This window comes from Hypanus sabinus, unplaced genomic scaffold (genome assembly GCF_030144855.1).
Source record: "Hypanus sabinus isolate sHypSab1 unplaced genomic scaffold, sHypSab1.hap1 scaffold_454, whole genome shotgun sequence".
Classification (NCBI taxonomy): Eukaryota; Metazoa; Chordata; class Chondrichthyes; order Myliobatiformes; family Dasyatidae; genus Hypanus; species Hypanus sabinus.
Genome location: NW_026781329.1, coordinates 43,415 through 65,121, shown reverse-complemented (window position 1 = coordinate 65,121; position 21,707 = coordinate 43,415).

The following is a 21,707-nucleotide window of genomic DNA, read 5'->3' as shown; positions in this document are numbered from 1 at the left end:
TTCCAGTCCATGTCCAAGTCTCCGAGGTGTTTCCAGTCTGTGTCCAATTCTCCGAGGTGTTTCCAGTCCGTGTCCATGTCTCCGAAGAAGTTCCAGTCCGTGTCCAAGTCTCCGAGGTGTTTCCAGTCCGTGTCCAAGTCTCCGAGGGGGTTCCAGTCCATGTCCGAGTCTCCGAGGTGTTTCCAGTCCGTGTCCGAGTCACCGAGGAGGTTCCAGTCCGTCTCCACGTCTCCGAGGAGGTTCCAGTCCGTGTCCAAGTCTTCGTGGATGTTCCAGTCCGTGTCCAAGTCTACGAGGAGGTTCCAGTCCGTGTCCAATTCTCCGACGAGGTTCCAGTCCGTGTACAAGTCTCCGAGGTGTTTCCAGTCCGTGTCCAATTCTCCGAGGTGTTTCCAGTCCGTGTCCAAGTCTCCGAGGAGGTTCCGGTCTGTGACCAAGTCTCCGAGGAGGTTCCAGTCCGTGTCCAAGTCTCCGAGGAGGTTCCGGTCCGTGACCAAGTCTCCGAGGATGTTCCAGTCCGTGTCCGAGTCTCCCAGGAGGTTCCAGTCGGTGTCCAAGTCTCCGAGGAGGTTCCAGTCCGTGTCTAAGTCTCCGGAGAGCTTTCCATTCCGTGTCCAAGTCTCTGAGGAGGTTCCAGTCCGTGTCCAAGTCTCCAAGGAGGTTCCAGTCCGTGTACAAGTCTCCGAGGTGTTTCCAGTCCGTGTCCAATTCTCCGAGGTGTTTCCAGTCCGTGTCCAAGTCTCCGAGGAGGTTCCGGTCCGTGACCAAGTCTCCGAGGAGGTTCCAGTCCGTGTCCTAGTCTCCGAGGAGGTTCCGGTCCGTGACCAAGTCTCCGAGTAGGTTCCAGTCCGTGTCCGAGTCTCCCAGGACGTTCCAGTCGGTGTCCAAGTCTCCGAGGAGGTTCCAGTCCGTGTCTAAGTCTCCGGAGAGCTTTCCATTCCGTGACCAAGTCTCCGAGGAGGTTCCAGTCCGTGTCCAATTCTCCGATGTGTTTCCAGTCCGTGTCCAATTCTCCGATGTGTTTCCAGTCCGTGTCCAAGTCACCGAGGTGTTTCCAGTCCGTGTCCGAGTCACCGAGGAGGTTCCAGTCCGTCTCCACGTCTCCGAGGAGGTTCCAGTCCGTGTCCAAGTCTTCGTGGATGTTCCAGTCCGTGTCCAAGTCTACGAGGAGGTTCCAGTCCGTGTCCAATTCTCCGACGAGGTTCCAGTCCGTGTACAAGTCTCCGAGGTGTTTCCAGTCCGTGTCCAATTCTCCGAGGTGTTTCCAGTCCGTGTCCAAGTCTCCGAGGAGGTTCCGGTCTGTGACCAAGTCTCCGAGGAGGTTCCAGTCCGTGTCCAAGTCTCCGAGGAGGTTCCGGTCCGTGACCAAGTCTCCGAGGATGTTCCAGTCCGTGTCCGAGTCTCCCAGGAGGTTCCAGTCCGTGTCCAAGTCTCCGAGGAGGTTCCAGTCCGTGTCTAAGTCTCCGGAGAGCTTTCCATTCCGTGTCCAAGTCTCTGAGGAGGTTCCAGTCCGTGTCCAAGTCTCCAAGGAGGTTCCAGTCCGTGTACAAGTCTCCGAGGTGTTTCCAGTCCGTGTCCAATTCTCCGAGGTGTTTCCAGTCCGTGTCCAAGTCTCCGAGGAGGTTCCGGTCCGTGACCAAGTCTCCGAGGACGTTCCAGTCCGTGTCCAAGTCTCCGAGGAGGTTCCGGTCCGTGACCAAGTCTCCGAGTAGGTTCCAGTCCGTGTCCGAGTCTCCCAGGACGTTCCAGTCGGTGTCCAAGTCTCCGAGGAGGTTCCAGTCCGTGTCTAAGTCTCCGGAGAGCTTTCCATTCCGTGTCCAAGTCTCCGAGGAGGTTCCAGTCCGTGTCTAAGTCTCCGGAGAGCTTTCCATTCCGTGTCCAAGTCTCTGAGGAGGTTCCAGTCCGTGTCCAAGTCTCCGAGGAGGTTCCAGTCCGTGTCCATGTCTCTGAGGAGGTTCCAGTCCGTGTCCAAGTCTCCGACGAGGTTCCAGTCCGTGTCCAAGTCTCCGAGGTGTTTCCAGTCCGTGTCCAAGTCTCCAAGGTTTTTCCAGTCCGTGTGCAAGTCTCCGAGGTGTTTCCAGTCCGTGTCCAAGACTCCGAGGAGGTTCCAGTCCGTGTCCACGTCTCCGAGGTGTTTCCAGTCCGTCTCCAAGTCTCCGAGATGTTTCCAGTCCGTGTCCAAGTCTCCGAGATGTTTCCAGTCCATGTCCAAGTCTCCGAGGTGTTTCCAGTCTGTGTCCAATTCTCCGAGGTGTTTCCAGTCCGTGTCCATGTCTCCGAAGAAGTTCCAGTCCGTGTCCAAGTCTCCGAGGTGTTTCCAGTCCGTGTCCAAGTCTCCGAGGGGGTTCCAGTCCATGTCCGAGTCTCCGAGGTGTTTCCAGTCCGTGTCCAAGTGTCCGAGGTGTTTCCAGTCCGTGTCCAAGTGTCCGAGGTGTTTCCAGTACGTGTACGAGTCTCCGAGGTGTTTCCAGTCCGTGTCCGAGTCAACGAGGAGGTTCCAGTCCGTGTCCGAGTCTCCGAGGAGGTTCCAGTCCATGTCCGTGTCTCCGAGGAGGTTCCGGTCCGTGACCAAGTCTCCGAGGAGTTTCCAGTCCGTGTCCAAGTCTCCGAGGAAGTTCCGGTCCGTGACCAAGTCTCCGAGTAGGTTCCAGTCCGTGTCCGAGTCTCCCAGGAAGTTCCAGTCGGTGTCCAAGTCTCCGAGGAGGTTCCAGTCCGTGTCTAAGTCTCCGGAGAGCTTTCCATTCCGTGTCCAAGTCTCTGAGGAGGTTCCAGTCCGTGTCCAAGTCTCCGAGGAGGTTCCAGTCCGTGTCCATGTCTCTGAGGAGGTTCCAGTCCGTGTCCAAGTCTCCGGCGAGGTTCCAGTCCGTGTCCAAGTCTCCGAGGTGTTTCCAGTCCGTGTCCAAGTCTCCAAGGTTTTTCCAGTCCGTGTGCAAGTCTCCGAGGTGTTTCCAGTCCGTGTCCAAGACTCCGAGGTGTTTCCAGTCCGTGTCCAAGACTCCGAGGAGGTTCCAGTCCGTGTCCACGTCTCCGAGGTGTTTCCAGTCCGTGTCCAAGTCTCCGAGATGTTTCCAGTCCGTGTCCAAGTCTCCGAGATGTTTCCAGTCCATGTCCAAGTCTCCGAGGTGTTTCCAGTCTGTGTCCAATTCTCCGAGGTGTTTCCAGTCCGTGTCCATGTCTCCGAAGAAGTTCCAGTCCGTGTGCAAGTCTCCGAGGTGTTTCCAGTCCGTGTCCAAGTCTCCGAGGGGGTTCCAGTCCATGTCCGAGTCTCCGAGGTGTTTCCAGTCCGTGTCCAAGTGTCCGAGGTGTTTCCAGTCCGTGTCCAAGTGTCCGAGGTGTTTCCAGTACGTGTACGAGTCTCCGAGGTGTTTCCAGTCCGTGTCCGAGTCAACGAGGAGGTTCCAGTCCGTGTCCGAGTCTCCGAGGAGGTTCCAGTCCATGTCCGTGTCTCCGAGGAGGTTCCAGTCCGTGTCCAAGGCGCCGAGGTGTTTCCAATCCGTGTCCAAGTCTCCGAGGTGTTTCCAGTCCGTGTCCAAGTCTCCGAGGAGGTTCCAGTCCGTGTCCGAGGTGTTTCCAGTCCGTGTCCAAGTCTCCGAGGAGGTTCCGGTCCGTGACCAAGTCTCCGAGGAGGTTCCAGTCCGTGTCCAAGTCTCTCAGGAGGTTCCAGTCCGTGTCAGAGTCTCCCAGGAGGTTCCAGTCGGTGTCCAAGTCTCCGAGGAGGTTCCAGTCCGTGTCTAAGTCTCCGGAGAGCTTTCCATTCCGTGTCCAAGTCTCTGAGGAGGTTCCAGTCCGTGTCCAAGTCTCCGAGTAGGTTCCAGTCTGTGTCCGAGTTTCCGGGGTGTTTCCAGTCCGTGTCCAAGTCTCCAAGGTTTTTCCAGTCCGTGTCCAAGTCTCCGAGGTGTTTCCAGTCCGTGTCCAAGACTCCGAGGTGTTTCCAGTCCGTGTCCAAGTCTCCGAGGAGGTTCCAGTCCGTGTCCAACTCTCCGAGGTGTTTCCAGTCCGTGTCCAAGTCTCCCAGGGGTTTCCAGTCCGTGTCCACGTCTCCGAGGTGTTTCCAGTCCGTGTCCGAGTCTCCGAGGAGGTTCCAGTCCGTGTCCACCTCTCCGAGGTGTTTCCAGTCCGTGTCCAATTCTCCGAGGAGTTTCCAGTCCGTGTCCAAGACTCCGAGGTGTTTCCAGTCCGTGTCCAAGTCTCCGAGGAGGTTCCAGTCCGTGTCCAAGACTCCGAGGTGTTTCTAGTCCGTGTCCGACTCTCCAGGGACGTTCCAGTCCGTGTCCGTCTCTCCGAGGACGTTCCAGTCCGTGTCTATGTCTCCGAGGTGTTTCCATTCCGTGTCCAAGTCTCCGAGGACGTTCCAATCAGTGTCCAAGTCTCCGTGGAGGTTTCAGTCCGTGTCCAAGTCTCCGGGAGTTTCCAGTCCGTCTACAAAGCTCCGAGGTGTTTCCAGTCCGTGTCCGAGGTGTTTCCTGTCCGTGTCCACGTCTCCGAGGAGGTTCCAGTCCGTGTCCGAGACTCCGAGGTGTTTCCAGTCTGTGTCCAAGTGTCCGAGGTGTTTCCAGTCCATGTCCAAGTGTCCGAGGTGTTTCCACTCCGTGTCCAAGTCTACGAGGAGGTTCCAGTCCGTGTCCACGTCTCCGAGTAGGTTCCAGTCTGTGTCCGAGTTTCCGAGGTGTTTCCAGTCCGTGTCCAAGTGTCCGAGGTTTTTCCAGTCCGTGTCCATGTGTCCGAGGTGTTTCCAGTCCAAGTGTCCGAGGTGTTTCCAGTCCGTGTCCAAGTCTCCGAGCAGGTTCCGGTCCGTGTCCAAGTATCCGAGATGTTTCCAGTCCGTGTCCAAGTCTCCGAGATGTTTCCAGTCCATGTCCAAGTCTCCGAGGCGTTTCCAGTCCGTGTCCAATTCTCCGAGGTGTTTCCAGTCCGTGTCCAAGTCTCCGAGGAGGTTCCAGTCCGTGTCCAATTCTCCGATGTGTTTCCAGTCCGTGTCCAATTCTCCGATGTGTTTCCAGTCCGTGTCCAAGTCTCCGAGGTGTTTCCAGTCCGTGTCCGAGTCACCGAGGAGGTTCCAGTCCGTGTCCACGTCTCCGAGGAGGTTCCAGTCCGTGTCCAAGTCTTCGTGGATGTTCCAGTCCGTGTCCAAGTCTACGAGGAGGTTCCAGTCCGTGTCCAATTCTCCGACGAGGTTCCAGTCCGTGTACAAGTCTCCGAGGTGTTTCCAGACCGTGTCCAATTCTCCGAGGTGTTTCCAGTCCGTGTCCAAGTCTCCGAGGAGGTTCCGGTCTGTGACCAAGTCTCCGAGGAGGTTCCAGTCCGTGTCCAAGTCTCCGAGGAGGTTCCGGTCCGTGACCAAGTCTCCGAGGATGTTCCAGTCCGTGTCCGAGTCTCCCAGGAGGTTCCAGTCAGTGTCCAAGTCTCCGAGGAGGTTCCAGTCCGTGTCTAAGTCTCCGGAGAGCTTTCCATTCCGTGTCCAAGTCTCTGAGGAGGTTCCAGTCCGTGTCCTAGTCTCCAAGGAGGTTCCATTCCGTGTACAAGTCTCCGAGGTGTTTCCAGTCCATGTCCAATTCTCCGAGGTGTTTCCAGTCCGTGTCCAAGTCTCCGAGGAGGTTCCGGTCCGTGACCAAGTCTCCGGGGAGTTTCCAGTCCGTGTCCAAGTCTCCGAGGAGGTTCCGGTCCGTGACCAAGTCTCCGAGTAGGTTCCAGTCCGTGTCCGAGTCTCCCAGGAAGTTCCAGTCGGTGTCCAAGTCTCCGAGGAGGTTCCAGTCCGTGTCTAAGTCTCCGGAGAGCTTTCCATTCCGTGTCCAAATCTCTGAGGAGGTTCCAGTCCGTGTCCAAGTCTCCGAGGAGGTTCCAGTCCGTGTCCATCTCTCTGAGGAGGTTCCAGTCCGTGTCCAAGTCTCCGACGAGGTTCCAGTCCGTGTCCAAGTCTCCGAGGTGTTTCCAGTCCATGTCCAAGTCTCCAAGGTTTTTCCAGTCCGTGTGCAAGTCTCCGAGGTGTTTCCAGTCCGTGTCCAAGACTCCGAGGTGTTTCCAGTCCGTGTCCAAGACTCCGAGGAGGTTCCAGTCCGTGTCCACGTCTCCGAGGTGTTTCCAGTCCGTGTCCAAGTCTCCGAGATGTTTCCAGTCCATGTCCAAGTCTCCGAGGCGTTTCCAGTCCGTGTCCAATTCTCCGAGGTGTTTCCAGTCCGTGTCCAAGTCTCCGAGGAGGTTCCAGTCCGTGTCCAATTCTCCGATGTGTTTCCAGTCCGTGTCCAATTCTCCGATGTGTTTCCAGTCCGTGTCCAAGTCTCCGAGGTGTTTCCAGTCCGTGTCCGAGTCACCGAGGAGGTTCCAGTCCGTGTCCAAGTCTACGAGGAGGTTCCAGTCCGTGTCCAATTCTCCGACGAGGTTCCAGTCCGTGTACAAGTCTCCGAGGTGTTTCCAGTCCGTGTCCAATTCTCCGAGGAGTTTCCAGTCCGTGTCCAAGTCTCCGAGGAGGTTCCGGTCTGTGACCAAGTCTCCGAGGAGGTTCCAGTCCGTGTCCAAGTCTCCGAGGAGGTTCCGGTCCGTGACCAAGTCTCCGAGTAGGTTCCAGTCCGTGTCCGAGTCTCCCAGGAAGTTCCAGTCGGTGTCCAAGTCTCCGAGGAGGTTCCAGTCCGTGTCTAAGTCTCCGGAGAGCTTTCCATTCCGTTTCCAAGTCTCTGAGGAGGTTCCAGTCCGTGTCCAAGTCTCCGAGGAGGTTCCAGTCCGTGTCCATGTCTCTGAGGAGGTTCCAGTCCGTGTCCAAGTCTCCGACGAGGTTCCAGTCCGTGTCCAAGTCTCCGAGGTGTTTCCAGTCCGTGTCCAAGTCTCCAAGGTTTTTCCAGTCCGTGTGCAAGTCTCCGAGGTGTTTCCAGTCCGTGTCCAAGACTCCGAGGTGTTTCCAGTCCGTGTCCAAGACTCCGAGGAGGTTCCAGTCCGTGTCCACGTCTCCGAGGTGTTTCCAGTCCGTCTCCAAGTCTCCGAGATGTTTCCAGTACGTGTCCAAGTCTCCGAGATGTTTCCAGTCCATGTCCAAGTCTCCGAGGTGTTTCCAGTCTGTGTCCAATTCTCCGAGGTGTTTCCAGTCCGTGTCCATGTCTCCGAAGAAGTTCCAGTCCGTGTCCAAGTCTCCGAGGTGTTTCCAGTCCGTGTCCAAGTCTCCGAGGGGGTTCCAGTCCATGTCCGAGTCTCCGAGATGTTTCCAGTCCATGTCCAAGTCTCCGAGGCGTTTCCAGTCCGTGTCCAATTCTCCGAGGTGTTTCCAGTCCGTGTCCAAGTCTCCGAGGAGGTTCCAGTCCGTGTCCAATTCTCCGATGTGTTTCCAGTCCGTGTCCAATTCTCCGATGTGTTTCCAGTCCGTGTCCAAGTCTCCGAGGTGTTTCCAGTCCGTGTCCGAGTCACCGAGGAGGTTCCAGTCCGTGTCCAAGTATACGAGGAGGTTCCAGTCCGTGTCCAATTCTCCGACGAGGTTCCAGTCCGTGTACAAGTCTCCGAGGTGTTTCCAGTCCGTGTCCAAGTGTCCGAGGAGTTTCCAGTCCGTGTCCAAGTGTCCGAGGTGTTTCCAGTACGTGTACGAGTCTTCGAGGTGTTTCCAGTCCGTGTCCGAGTCAACGAGGAGGTTCCAGTCCGTGTCCGAGTCTCCGAGGAGGTTCCAGTCCATGTCCGTGTCTCCGAGGAGGTTCCAGTCCGTGTCCAAGGCGCCGAGGTGTTTCCAATCCGTGTCCAAGTCTCCGAGGTGTTTCCAGTCCGTGTCCAAGTCTCCGAGGATGTTCCAGTCCGTGTCCGAGGTGTTTCCAGTCCGTGTCCAAGTCTCCGAGGAGGTTCCGGTCCGTGACCAAGTCTCCGAGGAGGTTCCAGTCCGTGTCCAAGTCTCTCAGGAGGTTCCAGTCCGTGTCAGAGTCTCCCAGGAGGTTCCAGTCGGTGTCCAAGTCTCCGAGGAGGTTCCAGTCCGTGTCTAAGTCTCCGGAGAGCTTTCCATTCCGTGTCCAAGTCTCCGAGGAGGTTCCAGTCCGTGTCCAAGTCTCCGAGATGTTTCCAGTCCATGTCCAAGTCTCCGAGGTGTTTCCAGTCTGTGTCCAATTCTCCGAGGTGTTTCCAGTCCGTGTCCATGTCTCAGAAGAAGTTCCAGTCCGTGTCCAAGTCTCCGAGGTGTTTCCAGTCCGTGTACAAGTCTCCGAGGGGGTTCCAGTCCATGTCCGAGTCTCCGAGGTGTTTCCAGTCCGTGTCCAAGTGTCCGAGGTGTTTCCAGTCCGTGTCCAAGTGTCCGAGGTGTTTCCAGTCCGTGTCCAAGTCTCCGAGGATGTTCCAGTCCGTGTCCGAGTCTCCGAGGAGGTTCCAGTCCGTGTCCACGTCTCCGAGGAGGTTCCAGTCCGTGTCCAAGTCTTCGTGGAGGTTCCAGTCCGTGTCCAAGTCTACGAGGAGGTTCCAGTCCGTGTCCAAGTCTCGGAGGAGGTTCCCGTCTGTGTCCAAGTCTACGAAGTGTTTCCACTCCGTGTCCAAGTCTACGAGGAGGTTCCAGTCCGTGTCCAAGTGTCCGAGGTGTTTCCAGTCCGTGTCCAAGTCTACGAGGTGTTTCCACTCCGTGTCCAAGTCTACGAGAATGTTCCAGTCCGTCTCCGTGTCTCCGAGGAGGTTCCAGTCCGTGTCCAAGTCTCCGAAGAAGTTCCAGTCCGTGTCCAAGTCTCCGAGGTGTTTCCAGTCCGTGTCCAAGTCTCCGAGGGGGTTCCAGTCCATGTCCGAGTCTCCGAGATGTTTCCAGTCCATGTCCAAGTCTCCGAGGCGTTTCCAGTCCGTGTCCAATTCTCCGAGGTGTTTCCAGTCCGTGTCCAAGTCTCCGAGGAGGTTCCAGTCCGTGTCCAATTCTCCGATGTGTTTCCAGTCCGTGTCCAATTCTCCGATGTGTTTCCAGTCCGTGTCCAAGTCTCCGAGGTGTTTCCAGTCCGTGTCCGAGTCACCGAGGAGGTTCCAGTCCGTGTCCAAGTCTACGAGGAGGTTCCAGTCCGTGTCCAATTCTCCGACGAGGTTCCAGTCCGTGTACAAGTCTCCGAGGTGTTTCCAGTCCGTGTCCAAGTGTCCGAGGAGTTTCCAGTCCGTGTCCAAGTGTCCGAGGTGTTTCCAGTACGTGTACGAGTCTTCGAGGTGTTTCCAGTCCGTGTCCGAGTCAACGAGGAGGTTCCAGTCCGTGTCCGAGTCTCCGAGGAGGTTCCAGTCCATGTCCGTGTCTCCGAGGAGGTTCCAGTCCGTGTCCAAGGCGCCGATGTGTTTCCAATCCGTGTCCAAGTCTCCGAGGTGTTTCCAGTCCGTGTCCAAGTCTCCGAGGATGTTCCAGTCCGTGTCCGAGGTGTTTCCAGTCCGTGTCCAAGTCTCCGAGGAGGTTCCGGTCCGTGACCAAGTCTCCGAGGAGGTTCCAGTCCGTGTCCAAGTCTCTCAGGAGGTTCCAGTCCGTGTCAGAGTCTCCCAGGAGGTTCCAGTCGGTGTCCAAGTCTCCGAGGAAGTTCCAGTCCGTGTCTAAGTCTCCGGAGAGCTTTCCATTCCGTGTCCAAGTCTCCGAGGAGGTTCCAGTCCGTGTCCAAGTCTCCGAGATGTTTCCAGTCCATGTCCAAGTCTCCGAGGTGTTTCCAGTCTGTGTCCAATTCTCCGAGGTGTTTCCAGTCCGTGTCCATGTCTCAGAAGAAGTTCCAGTCCGTGTCCAAGTCTCCGAGGTGTTTCCAGTCCGTGTACAAGTCTCCGAGTGGGTTCCAGTCCATGTCCGAGTCTCCGAGGTGTTTCCAGTCCGTGTCCAAGTGTCCGAGGTGTTTCCAGTCCGTGTCCAAGTGTCCGAGGTGTTTCCAGTCCGTGTCCAAGTCTCCGAGGATGTTCCAGTCCGTGTCCGAGTCTCCGAGGAGGTTCCAGTCCGTGTCCACGTCTCCGAGGAGGTTCCAGTCCGTGTCCAAGTCTTCGTGGAGGTTCCAGTCCGTGTCCAAGTCTACGAGGAGGTTCCAGTCCGTGTCCAAGTCTCGGAGGAGGTTCCCGTCTGTGTCCAAGTCTACGAAGTGTTTCCACTCCGTGTCCAAGTCTACGAGGAGGTTCCGGTCCGTGTCCAAGTGTCCGAGGTGTTTCCAGTCCGTGTCCAAGTCTACGAGGTGTTTCCACTCCGTGTCCAAGTCTACGAGAATGTTCCAGTCCGTCTCCGTGTCTCCGAGGAGGTTCCAGTCCGTGTCCAAGTCTCTGAGGCGGTTCCAGTCCGTGTCCCAGTCTCCGAGGTGTTTCCAGTCCGTGTCCAAGTCTCCGAGGATGTTCCAGTCCGTGTCCAAGTCTCTGAGGAGGTTCCAGTCCGTGTCCAAGTCTCCGAGGTGTTTCCAGTCCGTGTTCAAGTCTCCGAGGAGGTTCCAGTCCGTGTCCAAGTCTCCGAGGAAGTTCCAGTCCGTGTCCAAGAATCCGAGGTGTTTCCATTCCGTGTCTAAGTCACGGAGGTGTTTCCAGTCCGTGTCCAAGTCTACGAGGAGGTTCCAGTCCGTGTCCAAGTCTCGGAGGAGGTTCCAGTCTGTGTCCAAGTCTACGAGGTGTTTCCACTCCGTGTCCAAGTCTACGAGGAGGTTCCAGTCCGTGTCCAAGTGTCCGAGGTGTTTCCAGTCCGTGTCCAAGTCTCCGAGGTGTTTCCAGTCCATGTCCGAGTCTCCGAGGTGTTTCCAGTCCATGTCCAAGTGTCCGAGGTGTTTCCAGTCCGTGTCCAAGTGTCCGAGGTGTTTCCACTCCGTGTCCAAGTCTACGAGGAGTTTCCAGACCGTGTCCAAGTCTCGGAGGAGGTTCCAGTCTGTGTCCAAGTCTCCGAGCAGGTTCCAGTCCGTGTCCAAGTCTCCGAGGTGTTTCCAGTCCGTGTCCAAGTCTACGAGGTGTTTCCACTCCCTGTCCAGGTCTACGAGGAGGTTCCAGTACAAGTGTCCGAGGTGTTTCCAGTCCGTGTACAAGTCTCCGAGGTGTTTCCAGTACGTGTCCGTGTCTCCGAGGTGTTTCCAGTCCATGTGCAAGTGTCCGAGGTGTTTCCAGTCCGTGTCCATGTGTCCGAGGTGTTTCCACTCCGTGTCCAAGTCTACGAGGTGTTACCAGTCCGTGTCCGAATCTCCGAGGTGTTTCCAGTCCATGTGCAAGTGTCCGAGGTGTTTCCAGTCCGTGTCCATGTGTCCGAGGTGTTTCCAGTCCGTGTCCAATTCTCCGAGGTGTTTCCAGTCCGTGTCCAAGTCTCCGAGGAGGTTCCGGTCCGTGTCCAAGTCTCCGAGGAGGTTCCAGTCCGTGTCCAAGTCTCCGAGGAGGTTCCGGTCCGTGTCCAAGTCTCCGAGGAGGTTCCAGTCCGTGTCCAAGTCTCCGAGGAGGTTCCAGTCCGTGTCCAAGTCTCCGAGATGTTTCCAGTCCATGTCCAAGTCTCCGAGGTGTTTCCAGTCTGTGTCCAATTCTCCGAGGTGTTTCCAGTCCGTGTCCATGTCTCAGAAGAAGTTCCAATCCGTGTCCATGTCTCCGAGGTGTTTCCAGTCCGTGTACAAGCCTCGAGGGGGTTCCAGTCCATGTCCGAGTCTCTGAGGTGTTTCCAGTCCGTGTCCAAGTGTCCGAGGTGTTTCCAGTCCGTGTCCAAGTGTCCGAGGTGTTTCCAGTACGTGTCCGAGTCTCCGAGGTGTTTCCAGTCCGTGTCCGAGTCAACGAGGAGGTTCCAGTCCGTGTCCGAGTCTCCGAGGAGGTTCCAGTCCATGTCCACGTCTCCGAGGAGGTTCCAGTCCGTGTCCAAGGCGCCGAGGTGTTTCCAATGCGTGTCCAAGTCTCCGAGGTGTTTCCAGTCCGTGTCCAAGTTTCCGAGGAGGTTCCAGTCCGTGTCCGAGGAGGTTCCAGTCGGTGTCCGAGTCTCCAAGGAGATTCCTGTCCGTATCCGAGACTCCGAGGTGTTTCCAGTCCGTGTCCAATTCTCCGAGGTGTTTCCAGTCCGTGTCCAAGTCTCCGAGGTGTTTCCAGTCCGTGTCCGAGTCTCCCAGGAAGTTCCAGTCGGTGTCCAAGTCTCCGAGGAGGTTCCAGTCCGTGTCTAAGTCTCCGGAGAGCTTTCCATTCCGTGTCCAAGTCTCTGAGGAGGTTCCAGTCCGTGTCCAAGTCTCCGAGGAGGTTCCAGTCCGTGTCCATGTCTCTGAGGAGGTTCCAGGCCGTGTCCAAGTCTCCGGCGAGGTTCCAGTCCGTGTCCAAGTCTCCGAGGTGTTTCCAGTCCGTGTCCAAGTCTCCAAGGTTTTTCCAGTCCGTGTGCAAGTCTCCGAGGTGTTTCCAGTCCGTGTCCAAGTCTCCGAGGTGTTTCCAGTCCGTGTCCAAGTCTCCGCGATGTTTCCAGTCCGTGTCCATGTCTCCGAGGAGGTTCCAGTCCGTGTCCAAGTCTCCGAGGAGGTTCCAGTCCGTGTCCAAGTCTCCGAGATGTTTCCAGTCCATGTCCAAGTCTCCGAGGTGTTTCCAGTCTGTGTCCAATTCTCCGAGGTGTTTCCAGTCCGTGTCCATGTCTCAGAAGAAGTTCCAATCCGTGTCCATGTCTCCGAGGTGTTTCCAGTCCGTGTACAAGCCTCGAGGGGGTTCCAGTCCATGTCCGAGTCTCTGAGGTGTTTCCAGTCCGTGTCCAAGTGTCCGAGGTGTTTCCAGTCCGTGTCCAAGTGTCCGAGGTGTTTCCAGTACGTGTCCGAGTCTCCGAGGTGTTTCCAGTCCGTGTCCGAGTCAACGAGGAGGTTCCAGTCCGTGTCCGAGTCTCCGAGGAGGTTCCAGTCCATGTCCACGTCTCCGAGGAGGTTCCAGTCCGTGTCCAAGGCGCCGAGGTGTTTCCAATCCGTGTCCAAGTCTCCGAGGTGTTTCCAGTCCGTGTCCAAGTTTCCGAGGAGGTTCCAGTCCGTGTCCGAGGAGGTTCCAGTCGGTGTCCGAGTCTCCAAGGAGATTCCTGTCCGTATCCGAGACTCCGAGGTGTTTCCAGTCCGTGTCCAATTCTCCGAGGTGTTTCCAGTCCGTGTCCAAGTCTCAGAGGTGTTTCCAGTCCGTGTCCAATTCTCCGAGGTGTTTCCAGTCCGTGTCCAAGTCTCCGAGGAGGTTCCGGTCCGTGTCCAAGTCTCCGAGGAGGTTCCAGTCCGTGTCCAAGTCTCCGAGGAGGTTCCGGTCCGTGTCCAAGTCTCCGAGGAGGTTCCAGTCCGTGTCCAAGTCTCCGAGGAGGTTCCAGTCCGTGTCCAAGTCTCCGAGGAGGTTCCAGTCCGTGTACAAGTCTCCGAGGTGTTTCCAGTCCGTGTCCAATTCTCCGAGGTGTTTCCAGTCCGTGTCCAAGTCTCCGAGGAGGTTCCGGTCTGTGACCAAGTCTCCGAGGAGGTTCCAGTCCGTGTCCAAGTCTCCGAGGAGGTTCCGGTCCGTGACCAAGTCTCCGAGGATGTTCCAGTCCGTGTCCGAGTCTCCCAGGAGATCCAGTCGGTGTCCAAGTCTCCGAGGAGGTTCCAGTCCGTGTCTAAGTCTCCGGAGAGCTTTCCATTCCGTGTCCAAGTCTCTGAGGAGGTTCCAGTCCGTGTACAAGTCTCCGAGGTGTTTCCAGTCCGTGTCCAATTCTCCGAGGTGTTTCCAGTCCGTGTCCAAGTCTCCGAGGAGGTTCCGGTCCGTGACCAAGTCTCCGAGGAGGTTCCAGTCCGTGTCCAAGTCTCCGAGGAGGTTCCGGTCCGTGACCAAGTCTCCGAGTAGGTTCCAGTCCGTGTCCGAGTCTCCCAGGAAGTTCCAGTCGGTGTCCAAGTCTCCGAGGAGGTTCCAGTCCGTGTCTAAGTCTCCGGAGAGCTTTCCATTCCGTGTCCAGGTCTCTGAGGAGGTTCCAGTCCGTGTCCAAGTCTCCGAGGAGGTTCCAGTCCGTGTCCATGTCTCTGAGGAGGTTCCAGTCCGTGTCCAAGTCTCCGGCGAGGTTCCAGTCCGTGTCCAAGTCTCCGAGGTGTTTCCAGTCCGTGTCCAAGTCTCCAAGGTTTTTCCAGTCAGTGTGCAAGTCTCCGAGGTGTTTCCAGTCCGTGTCCAAGTCTCCGAGGTGTTTCCAGTCCGTGTCCAAGTCTCCGCGATGTTTCCAGTCCGTGTCCATGTCTCCGAGGAGGTTCCAGTCCGTGTCCAAGTCTCCGAGGAGGTTCCAGTCCGTGTCCAAGTCTCCGAGATGTTTCCAGTCCATGTCCAAGTCTCCGAGGTGTTTCCAGTCTGTGTCCAATTCTCCGAGGTGTTTCCAGTCCGTGTCCATGTCTCAGAAGAAGTTCCAATCCGTGTCCATGTCTCCGAGGTGTTTCCAGTCCGTGTACAAGCCTCGAGGGGGTTCCAGTCCATGTCCGAGTCTCTGAGGTGTTTCCAGTCCGTGTCCAAGTGTCCGAGGTGTTTCCAGTCCGTGTCCAAGTGTCCGAGGTGTTTCCAGTACGTGTCCGAGTCTCCGAGGTGTTTCCAGTCCGTGTCCGAGTCAACGAGGAGGTTCCAGTCCGTGTCCGAGTCTCCGAGGAGGTTCCAGTCCATGTCCACGTCTCCGAGGAGGTTCCAGTCCGTGTCCAAGGCGCCGAGGTGTTTCCAATCCGTGTCCAAGTCTCCGAGGTGTTTCCAGTCCGTGTCCAAGTTTCCGAGGAGGTTCCAGTCCGTGTCCGAGGAGGTTCCAGTCGGTGTCCGAGTCTCCAAGGAGATTCCTGTCCGTATCCGAGACTCCGAGGTGTTTCCAGTCCGTGTCCAATTCTCCGAGGTGTTTCCAGTCCGTGTCCAAGTCTCAGAGGTGTTTCCAGTCCGTGTCCAATTCTCCGAGGTGTTTCCAGTCCGTGTCCAAGTCTCCGAGGAGGTTCCGGTCCGTGTCCAAGTCTCCGAGGAGATTCCAGTCCGTGTCCAAGTCTCCGAGGAGGTTCCGGTCCGTGTCCAAGTCTCCGAGGAGGTTCCAGTCCGTGTCCAAGTCTCCGAGGAGGTTCCAGTCCGTGTCCAAGTCTCCGAGGAGGTTCCAGTCCGTGTACAAGTCTCCGAGGTGTTTCCAGTCCGTGTCCAATTCTCCGAGGTGTTTCCAGTCCGTGTCCAAGTCTCCGAGGAGGTTCCGGTCTGTGACCAAGTCTCCGAGGAGGTTCCAGTCCGTGTCCAAGTCTCCGAGGAGGTTCCGGTCCGTGACCAAGTCTCCGAGGATGTTCCAGTCCGTGTCCGAGTCTCCCAGGAGATCCAGTCGGTGTCCAAGTCTCCGAGGAGGTTCCAGTCCGTGTCTAAGTCTCCGGAGAGCTTTCCATTCCGTGTCCAAGTCTCTGAGGAGGTTCCAGTCCGTGTACAAGTCTCCGAGGTGTTTCCAGTCCGTGTCCAATTCTCCGAGGTGTTTCCCGTCCGTGTCCAAGTCTCCGAGGAGGTTCCGGTCCGTGACCAAGTCTCCGAGGAGGTTCCAGTCCGTGTCCAAGTCTCCGAGGAGGTTCCGGTCCGTGACCAAGTCTCCGAGTAGGTTCCAGTCCGTGTCCGAGTCTCCCAGGAAGTTCCAGTCGGTGTCCAAGTCTCCGAGGAGGTTCCAGTCCGTGTCTAAGTCTCCGGAGAGCTTTCCATTCCGTGTCCAAGTCTCTGAGGATGTTCCAGTCCGTGTCCAAGTCTCCGAGGAGGTTCCAGTCCGTGTCCATGTCTCTGAGGAGGTTCCAGTCCGTGTCCAAGTCTCCGGCGAGGTTCCAGTCCGTGTCCAAGTCTCCGAGGTGTTTCCAGTCCGTGTCCAAGTCTCCAAGGTTTTTCCAGTCCGTGTGCAAGTCTCCGAGGTGTTTCCAGTCCGTGTCCAAGTCTCCGAGGTTTTTCCAGTCCGTGTCCAAGTCTCCGCGATGTTTCCAGTCCGTGTCCATGTCTCCGAGATGTTTCCAGTCCATGTCCAAGTCTCCGAGGTGTTTCCAGTCTGTGTCCAATTCTCCGAGGTGTTTCCAGTCCGTGTCCATGTCTCCGAAGAAGTTCCAGTCCGTGTCCAAGTCTCCGAGGTGTTTCCAGTCCGTGTCCAAGTGTCCGAGGAGTTTCCAGTCCGTGTCCAAGTGTTCGAGGTGTTTCCAGTACGTGTACGTCTCCGAGGTGTTTCCAGTCCGTGTCCAAGTGTCCGAGGAGTTTCCAGTCCGTGTCCAAGTGTTCGAGGTGTTTCCAGTACGTGTACGAGTCTCCGAGGTGTTTCCAGTCCGTGTCCGAGTCAACGAGGAGGTTCCAGTCCGTGTCCGAGTCTCCGAGGAGGTTCCAGTCCATGTCCGTGTCTCCGAGGAGGTTCCAGTCCGTGTCCAAGTCGCCGAGGTGTTTCCAATCCGTGTCCAAGTCTCCGAGGTGTTTCCAGTCCGTGTCCAAGTCTCCGAGGAGGTTCCAGTCCGTGTCCGAGGTGTTTCCAGTCCGTGTCCAAGTCTCCGAGGAGGTTCCGGTCCGTGACGAAGTCTCGGAGGAGGTTCCAGTCTGTGTCCAAGTCTACGAAGTGTTTCCACTCCGTGTCCAAGTCTACGAGGAGGTTCCAGTCCGTGTCCAAGTGTCCGAGGTGTTTCCAGTCCGTGTCCAAGTCTACGAGGTGTTTCCACTCCGTGTCCAAGTCTACGAGAATGTTCCAGTCCGTCTCCGTGTCTCCGAGGAGGTTCCAGTCCGTGTCCAAGTCTCTGAGGCGGTTCCAGTCCGTGTCCCAGTCTCCGAGGTGTTTCCAGTCCGTGTCCAAGTCTGCGAGGATGTTCCAGTCCGTGTCCAAGTCTCTGAGGAGGTTCCAGTCCGTGTTCAAGTCTCCGAGGAGGTTCCAGTCCGTGTCCAAGTCTCCGAGGAAGTTCCAGTCCGTGTCCAAGAATCCGAGGTGTTTCCATTCCGTGTCTAAACACGGAGGTGTTTCCAGTCCGTGTCCAAGTCTACGAGGAGGTTCCAGTCCGTGTCCAAGTCTCGGAGGAGGTTCCAGTCTGTGTCCAAGTCTACGAGGTGTTTCCACTCCGTGTCCAAGTCTACGAGGAGGTTCCAGTCCGTGTCCAAGTGTCCGAGGTGTTTCCAGTCCGTGTCCAAGTCTCCGAGGTGTTTCCAGTCCATGTCCGAGTCTCCGAGGTGTTTCCAGTCCATGTCCAAGTGTCCGAGGTGTTTCCAGTCCGTGTCCAAGTGTCCGAGGTGTTTCCACTCCGTGTCCAAGCCTACGAGGAGTTTCCAGACCGTGTCCAAGTCTCGGAGGAGGTTCCAGTCTGTGTCCAAGTCTCCGAGCAGGTTCCAGTCCGTGTCCAAGTCTCCGAGGTGTTTCCAGTCCGTGTCCAAGTCTACGAGGTGTTTCCACTCCCTGTCCAGGTCTACGAGGAGGTTCCAGTACAAGTGTCCGAGGTGTTTCCAGTCCGTGTACAAGTCTCCGAGGTGTTTCCAGTACGTGTCCGTGTCTCCGAGGTGTTTCCAGTCCATGTGCAAGTGTCCGAGGTGTTTCCAGTCCGTGTCCATGTGTCCGAGGTGTTTCCACTCCGTGTCCAAGTCTACGAGGTGTTACCAGTCCGTGTCCGAATCTCCGAGGTGTTTCCAGTCCATGTGCAAGTGTCCGAGGTGTTTCCAGTCCGTGTCCAAGTCTCCGAGGAGGTTCCAGTCCGTGTCCAATTCTCCGATGTGTTTCCAGTCCGTGTCCAATTCTCCGATGTGTTTCCAGTCCGTGTCCAAGTCTCCGAGCTGTTTCCAGTCCGTGTCCGAGTCACCGAGGAGGTTCCAGTCCGTGTCCACGTCTCCGAGGAGGTTCCAGTCCGTGTCCAAGTCTTCGTGGATGTTCCAGTCCGTGTCCAAGTCTACGAGGAGGTTCCAGTCCGTGTCCAATTCTCCGACGAGGTTCCAGTCCGTGTACAAGTCTCCGAGGTGTTTCCAGTCCGTGTCCAATTCTCCGAGGTGTTTCCAGTCCGTGTCCAAGTCTCCGAGGAGGTTCCGGTCTGTGACCAAGTCTCCGAGGAGGTTCCGGTCCGTGACCAAGTCTCCGAGGATGTTCCAGTCCGTGTCCGAGTCTCCCAGGAGGTTCCAGTCGGTGTCCAAGTCTCCGAGGAGGTTCCAGTCCGTGTCTAAGTCTCCGGAGAGCTTTCCATTCCGTGTCCAAGTCTCTGAGGAGGTTCCAGTCCGTGTCCAAGTCTCCAAGGAGGTTCCAGTCCGTGTACAAGTCTCCGAGGTGTTTCCAGTCCGTGTCCAATTCTCCGAGGTGTTTCCAGTCCGTGTCCAAGTCTGCGAGGAGGTTCCGGTCCGTGACCAAGTCTCCGAGGAGGTTCCAGTCCGTGTCCAAGTCTCCGAGGAGGTTCCGGTCCGTGACCAAGTCTCCGAGTAGGTTCCAGTCCGTGTCCGAGTCTCCCAGGAAGTACCAGTCGGTTTCCAAGTCTCCGAGGAGGTTCCAGTCCGTGTCTAAGTCTCCGGAGAGCTTTCCATTCCGTGTCCAAGTCTCTGAGGATGTTCCAGTCCGTGTCCAAGTCTCCGAGGAGGTTCCAGTCCGTGTCCATGTCTCTGAGGAGGTTCCAGTCCGTGTCCAAGTCTCCGACAAGGTTCCAGTCCGTGTCCAAGTCTCCGAGGTGTTTCCAGTCCGTGTCCAAGTCTCCAAGGTTTTTCCAGTCCGTGTGCAAGTCTCCGAGGTGTTTCCAGTCCGTGTCCAAGACTCCGAGGTGTTTCCAGTCCGTGTCCAAGACTCCGAGGAGGTTCCAGTCCCTGTCCACGTCTCCGAGGTGTTTCCAGTCCGTGTCCAAGTCTCCGAGATGTTTCCAGTCCGTGACCAAGTCTCCGAGATGTTTCCAGTCCATGTCCAAGTCTCCGAGGTGTTTCCAGTCTGTGTCCAATTCTCCGAGGTGTTTCCAGTCCGTGTCCATGTCTCTGAGGAGGTTCCAGTCCGTGTCCAAGTCTCCGACGAGGTTCCAGTCCGTGTCCAAGTCTCCGAGGTGTTTCCAGTCCGTGTCCAAGTCTCCAAGGTTTTTCCAGTCCGTGTGCAAGTCTCCGAGGTGTTTCCAGTCCGTGTCCAAGACTCCGAGGTGTTTCCAGTCCGTGTCCAAGACTCCGAGGAGGTTCCAGTCCGTGTCCACGTCTCCGAGGTGTTTCCAGTCCGTGTCCAAGTCTCCGAGATGTTTCCAGTCCGTGTCCAAGTCTCCGAGATGTTTCCAGTCCATGTCCAAGTCTCCGAGGTGTTTCCAGTCTGTGTCCAATTCTCCGAGGTGTTTCCAGTCCGTGTCCATGTCTCCGAAGAAGTTCCAGTCCGTGTCCAAGTCTCCGAGGTGTTTCCAGTCCGTGTCCAAGTCTCCGAGGGTGTTCCAGTCCATGTCCGAGTCTCCGAGGTGTTTCCAGTCCGTGTCCAAGTGTCCGAGGTGTTTCCAGTCCGTGTCCAAGTGTCCGAGGTGTTTCCAGTACGTGTACGAGTCTCCGAGGTGTTTCCAGTCCGTGTCCGAGTCTCCGAGGAGGTTCCAGTCCATGTCCGTGTCTCCGAGGAGGTTCCAGTCCGTGTCCAAGGCGCCGAGGTGTTTCCAATCCGTGTCCAAGTCTCCGAAGAGGTTCCAGTCCGTGTCCGAGGTGTTTCCAGTCCGTGTCCAAGTCTCCGAGGAGGTTCCGGTCCGTGACCAAGTCTCCGGGAGTTTCCAGTCCGTCTACAAAGCTCCGAGGTGTTTCCAGTCCGTGTCCGAGGTGTTTCCTGTCCGTGTCCACGTCTCCGAGGAGGTTCCAGTCCGTGTCCGAGACTCCGAGGTGTTTCCAGTCTGTGTCCAAGTGTCCGAGGTGTTTCCACTCCGTGTCCAAGTCTACGAGGAGGTTCCAGTCCGTGTCCACGTCTCCGAGTAGGTTCCAGTCTGTGTCCGAGTTTCCGAGGTGTTTCCAGTCCGTGTCCAAGTGTCCGAGGTTTTTCCAGTCCATGTCCATGTGTCCGAGGTGTTTCCAGTCCAAGTGTCCGAGGTGTTTCCAGTCCGTGTACAAGTCTCCGAGGAGGTTCCAGTCCGTGTCCAAGACTCCGAGGAGGTTCCGGTCCGTGTCCAAGTCTCCGAGCAGGTTCCGGTCCGTGTCCAAGTATCCGAGATGTTTCCAGTCCGTGTCCAAGTCTCCGAGATGTTTCCAGTCCATGTCCAAGTCTCCGAGGCGTTTCCAGTCCGTGTCCAATTCTCCGAGGTGTTTCCAGTCCGTGTCCAAGTCTCCGAGGAGGTTCCAGTCCGTGTCCAATTCTCCGATGTGTTTCCAGTCCGTGTCCAATTCTCCGATGTGTTTCCAGTCCGTGTCCAAGTCTCCGAGCTGTTTCCAGTCCGTGTCCGAGTCACCGAGGAGGTTCCAGTCCGTGTCCACGTCTCCGAGGAGGTTCCAGTCCGTGTCCAAGTCTTCGTGGATGTTCCAGTCCGTGTCCAAGTCTACGAGGAGGTTCCAGTCCGTGTCCAATTCTCCGACGAGGTTCCAGTCCGTGTACAAGTCTCCGAGGTGTTTCCAGTCCGTGTCCAATTCTCCGAGGTGTTTCCAGTCCGTGTCCAAGTCTCCGAGGAGGTTCCGGTCTGTGACCAAGTCTCCGAGGAGGTTCCGGTCCGTGACCAAGTCTCCGAGGATGTTCCAGTCCGTGTCCGAGTCTCCCAGGAGGTTCCAGTCGGTGTCCAAGTCTCCGAGGAGGTTCCAGTCCGTGTCTAAGTCTCCGGAGAGCTTTCCATTCCGTGTCCAAGTCTCTGAGGAGGTTCCAGTCCGTGTCCAAGTCTCCGAGGAGGTTCCAGTCCGTGTCCATGTCTCTGAGGAGGTTCCAGTCCGTGTCCAAGTCTCCGACGAGGTTCCAGTCCGTGTCCAAGTCTCCGAGGTGTTTCCAGTCCGTGTCCAAGTCTCCAAGGTTTTTCCAGTCCGTGTGCAAGTCTCCGAGGTGTTTCCAGTCCGTGTCCAAGTCTCCAAGGTTTTTCCAGTCCGTGTGCAAGTCTCCGAGGTGTTTCCAGTCCGTGTCCAAGACTCCGAGGTGTTTCCAGTCCGTGTCCAAGACTCCGACGAGGTTCCAGTCCGTGTCCACGTCTCCGAGGTGTTTCCAGTCCGTGTCCAAGTCTCCGAGATGTTTCCAGTCCGTGTCCAAGTCTCCGAGATGTTTCCAGTCCATGTCCAAGTCTCCGAGGTGTTTCCAGTCTGTGTCCAATTCTCCGAGGTGTTTCCAGTCCGTGTCCATGTCTCTGAGGAGGTTCCAGTCCGTGTCCAAGTCTCCGACGAGGTTCCAGTCCGTGTCCAAGTCTCCGAGGTGTTTCCAGTCCGTGTCCAAGTCTCCAAGGTTTTTCCAGTCCGTGTGCAAGTCTCCGAGGTGTTTCCAGTCCGTGTCCAAGACTCCGAGGTGTTTCCAGTCCGTGTCCAAGACTCCGAGGAGGTTCCAGTCCGTGTCCACGTCTCCGAGGTGTTTCCAGTCCGTGTCCAAGTCTCCGGGATGTTTCCAGTCCATGTCCAAGTCTCCGAGATGTTTCCAGTCCATGTCCAAGTCTCCGAGGTGTTTCCAGTCTGTGTCCAATTCTCCGAGGTGTTTCCAGTCCGTGTCCATGTCTCCGAAGAAGTTCCAGTCCGTGTCCAAGTCTCCGAGGTGTTTCCAGTCCGTGTCCAAGTCTCCGAGGGGGTTCCAGTCCATGTCCGAGTCTCCGAGGTGTTTCCAGTCCGTGTCCAAGTGTCCGAGGTGTTTCCAGTCCGTGTCCAAGTGTCCGAGGTGTTTCCAGTACGTGTACGAGTCTCCGAGGTGTTTCCAGTCCGTGTCCGAGTCAACGAGGAGGTTCCAGTCCGTGTCCGAGTCACCGAGGAGGTTCCAGTCCATGTCCGTGTCTCCGAGGAGGTTCCAGTCCGTGTCCAAGGCG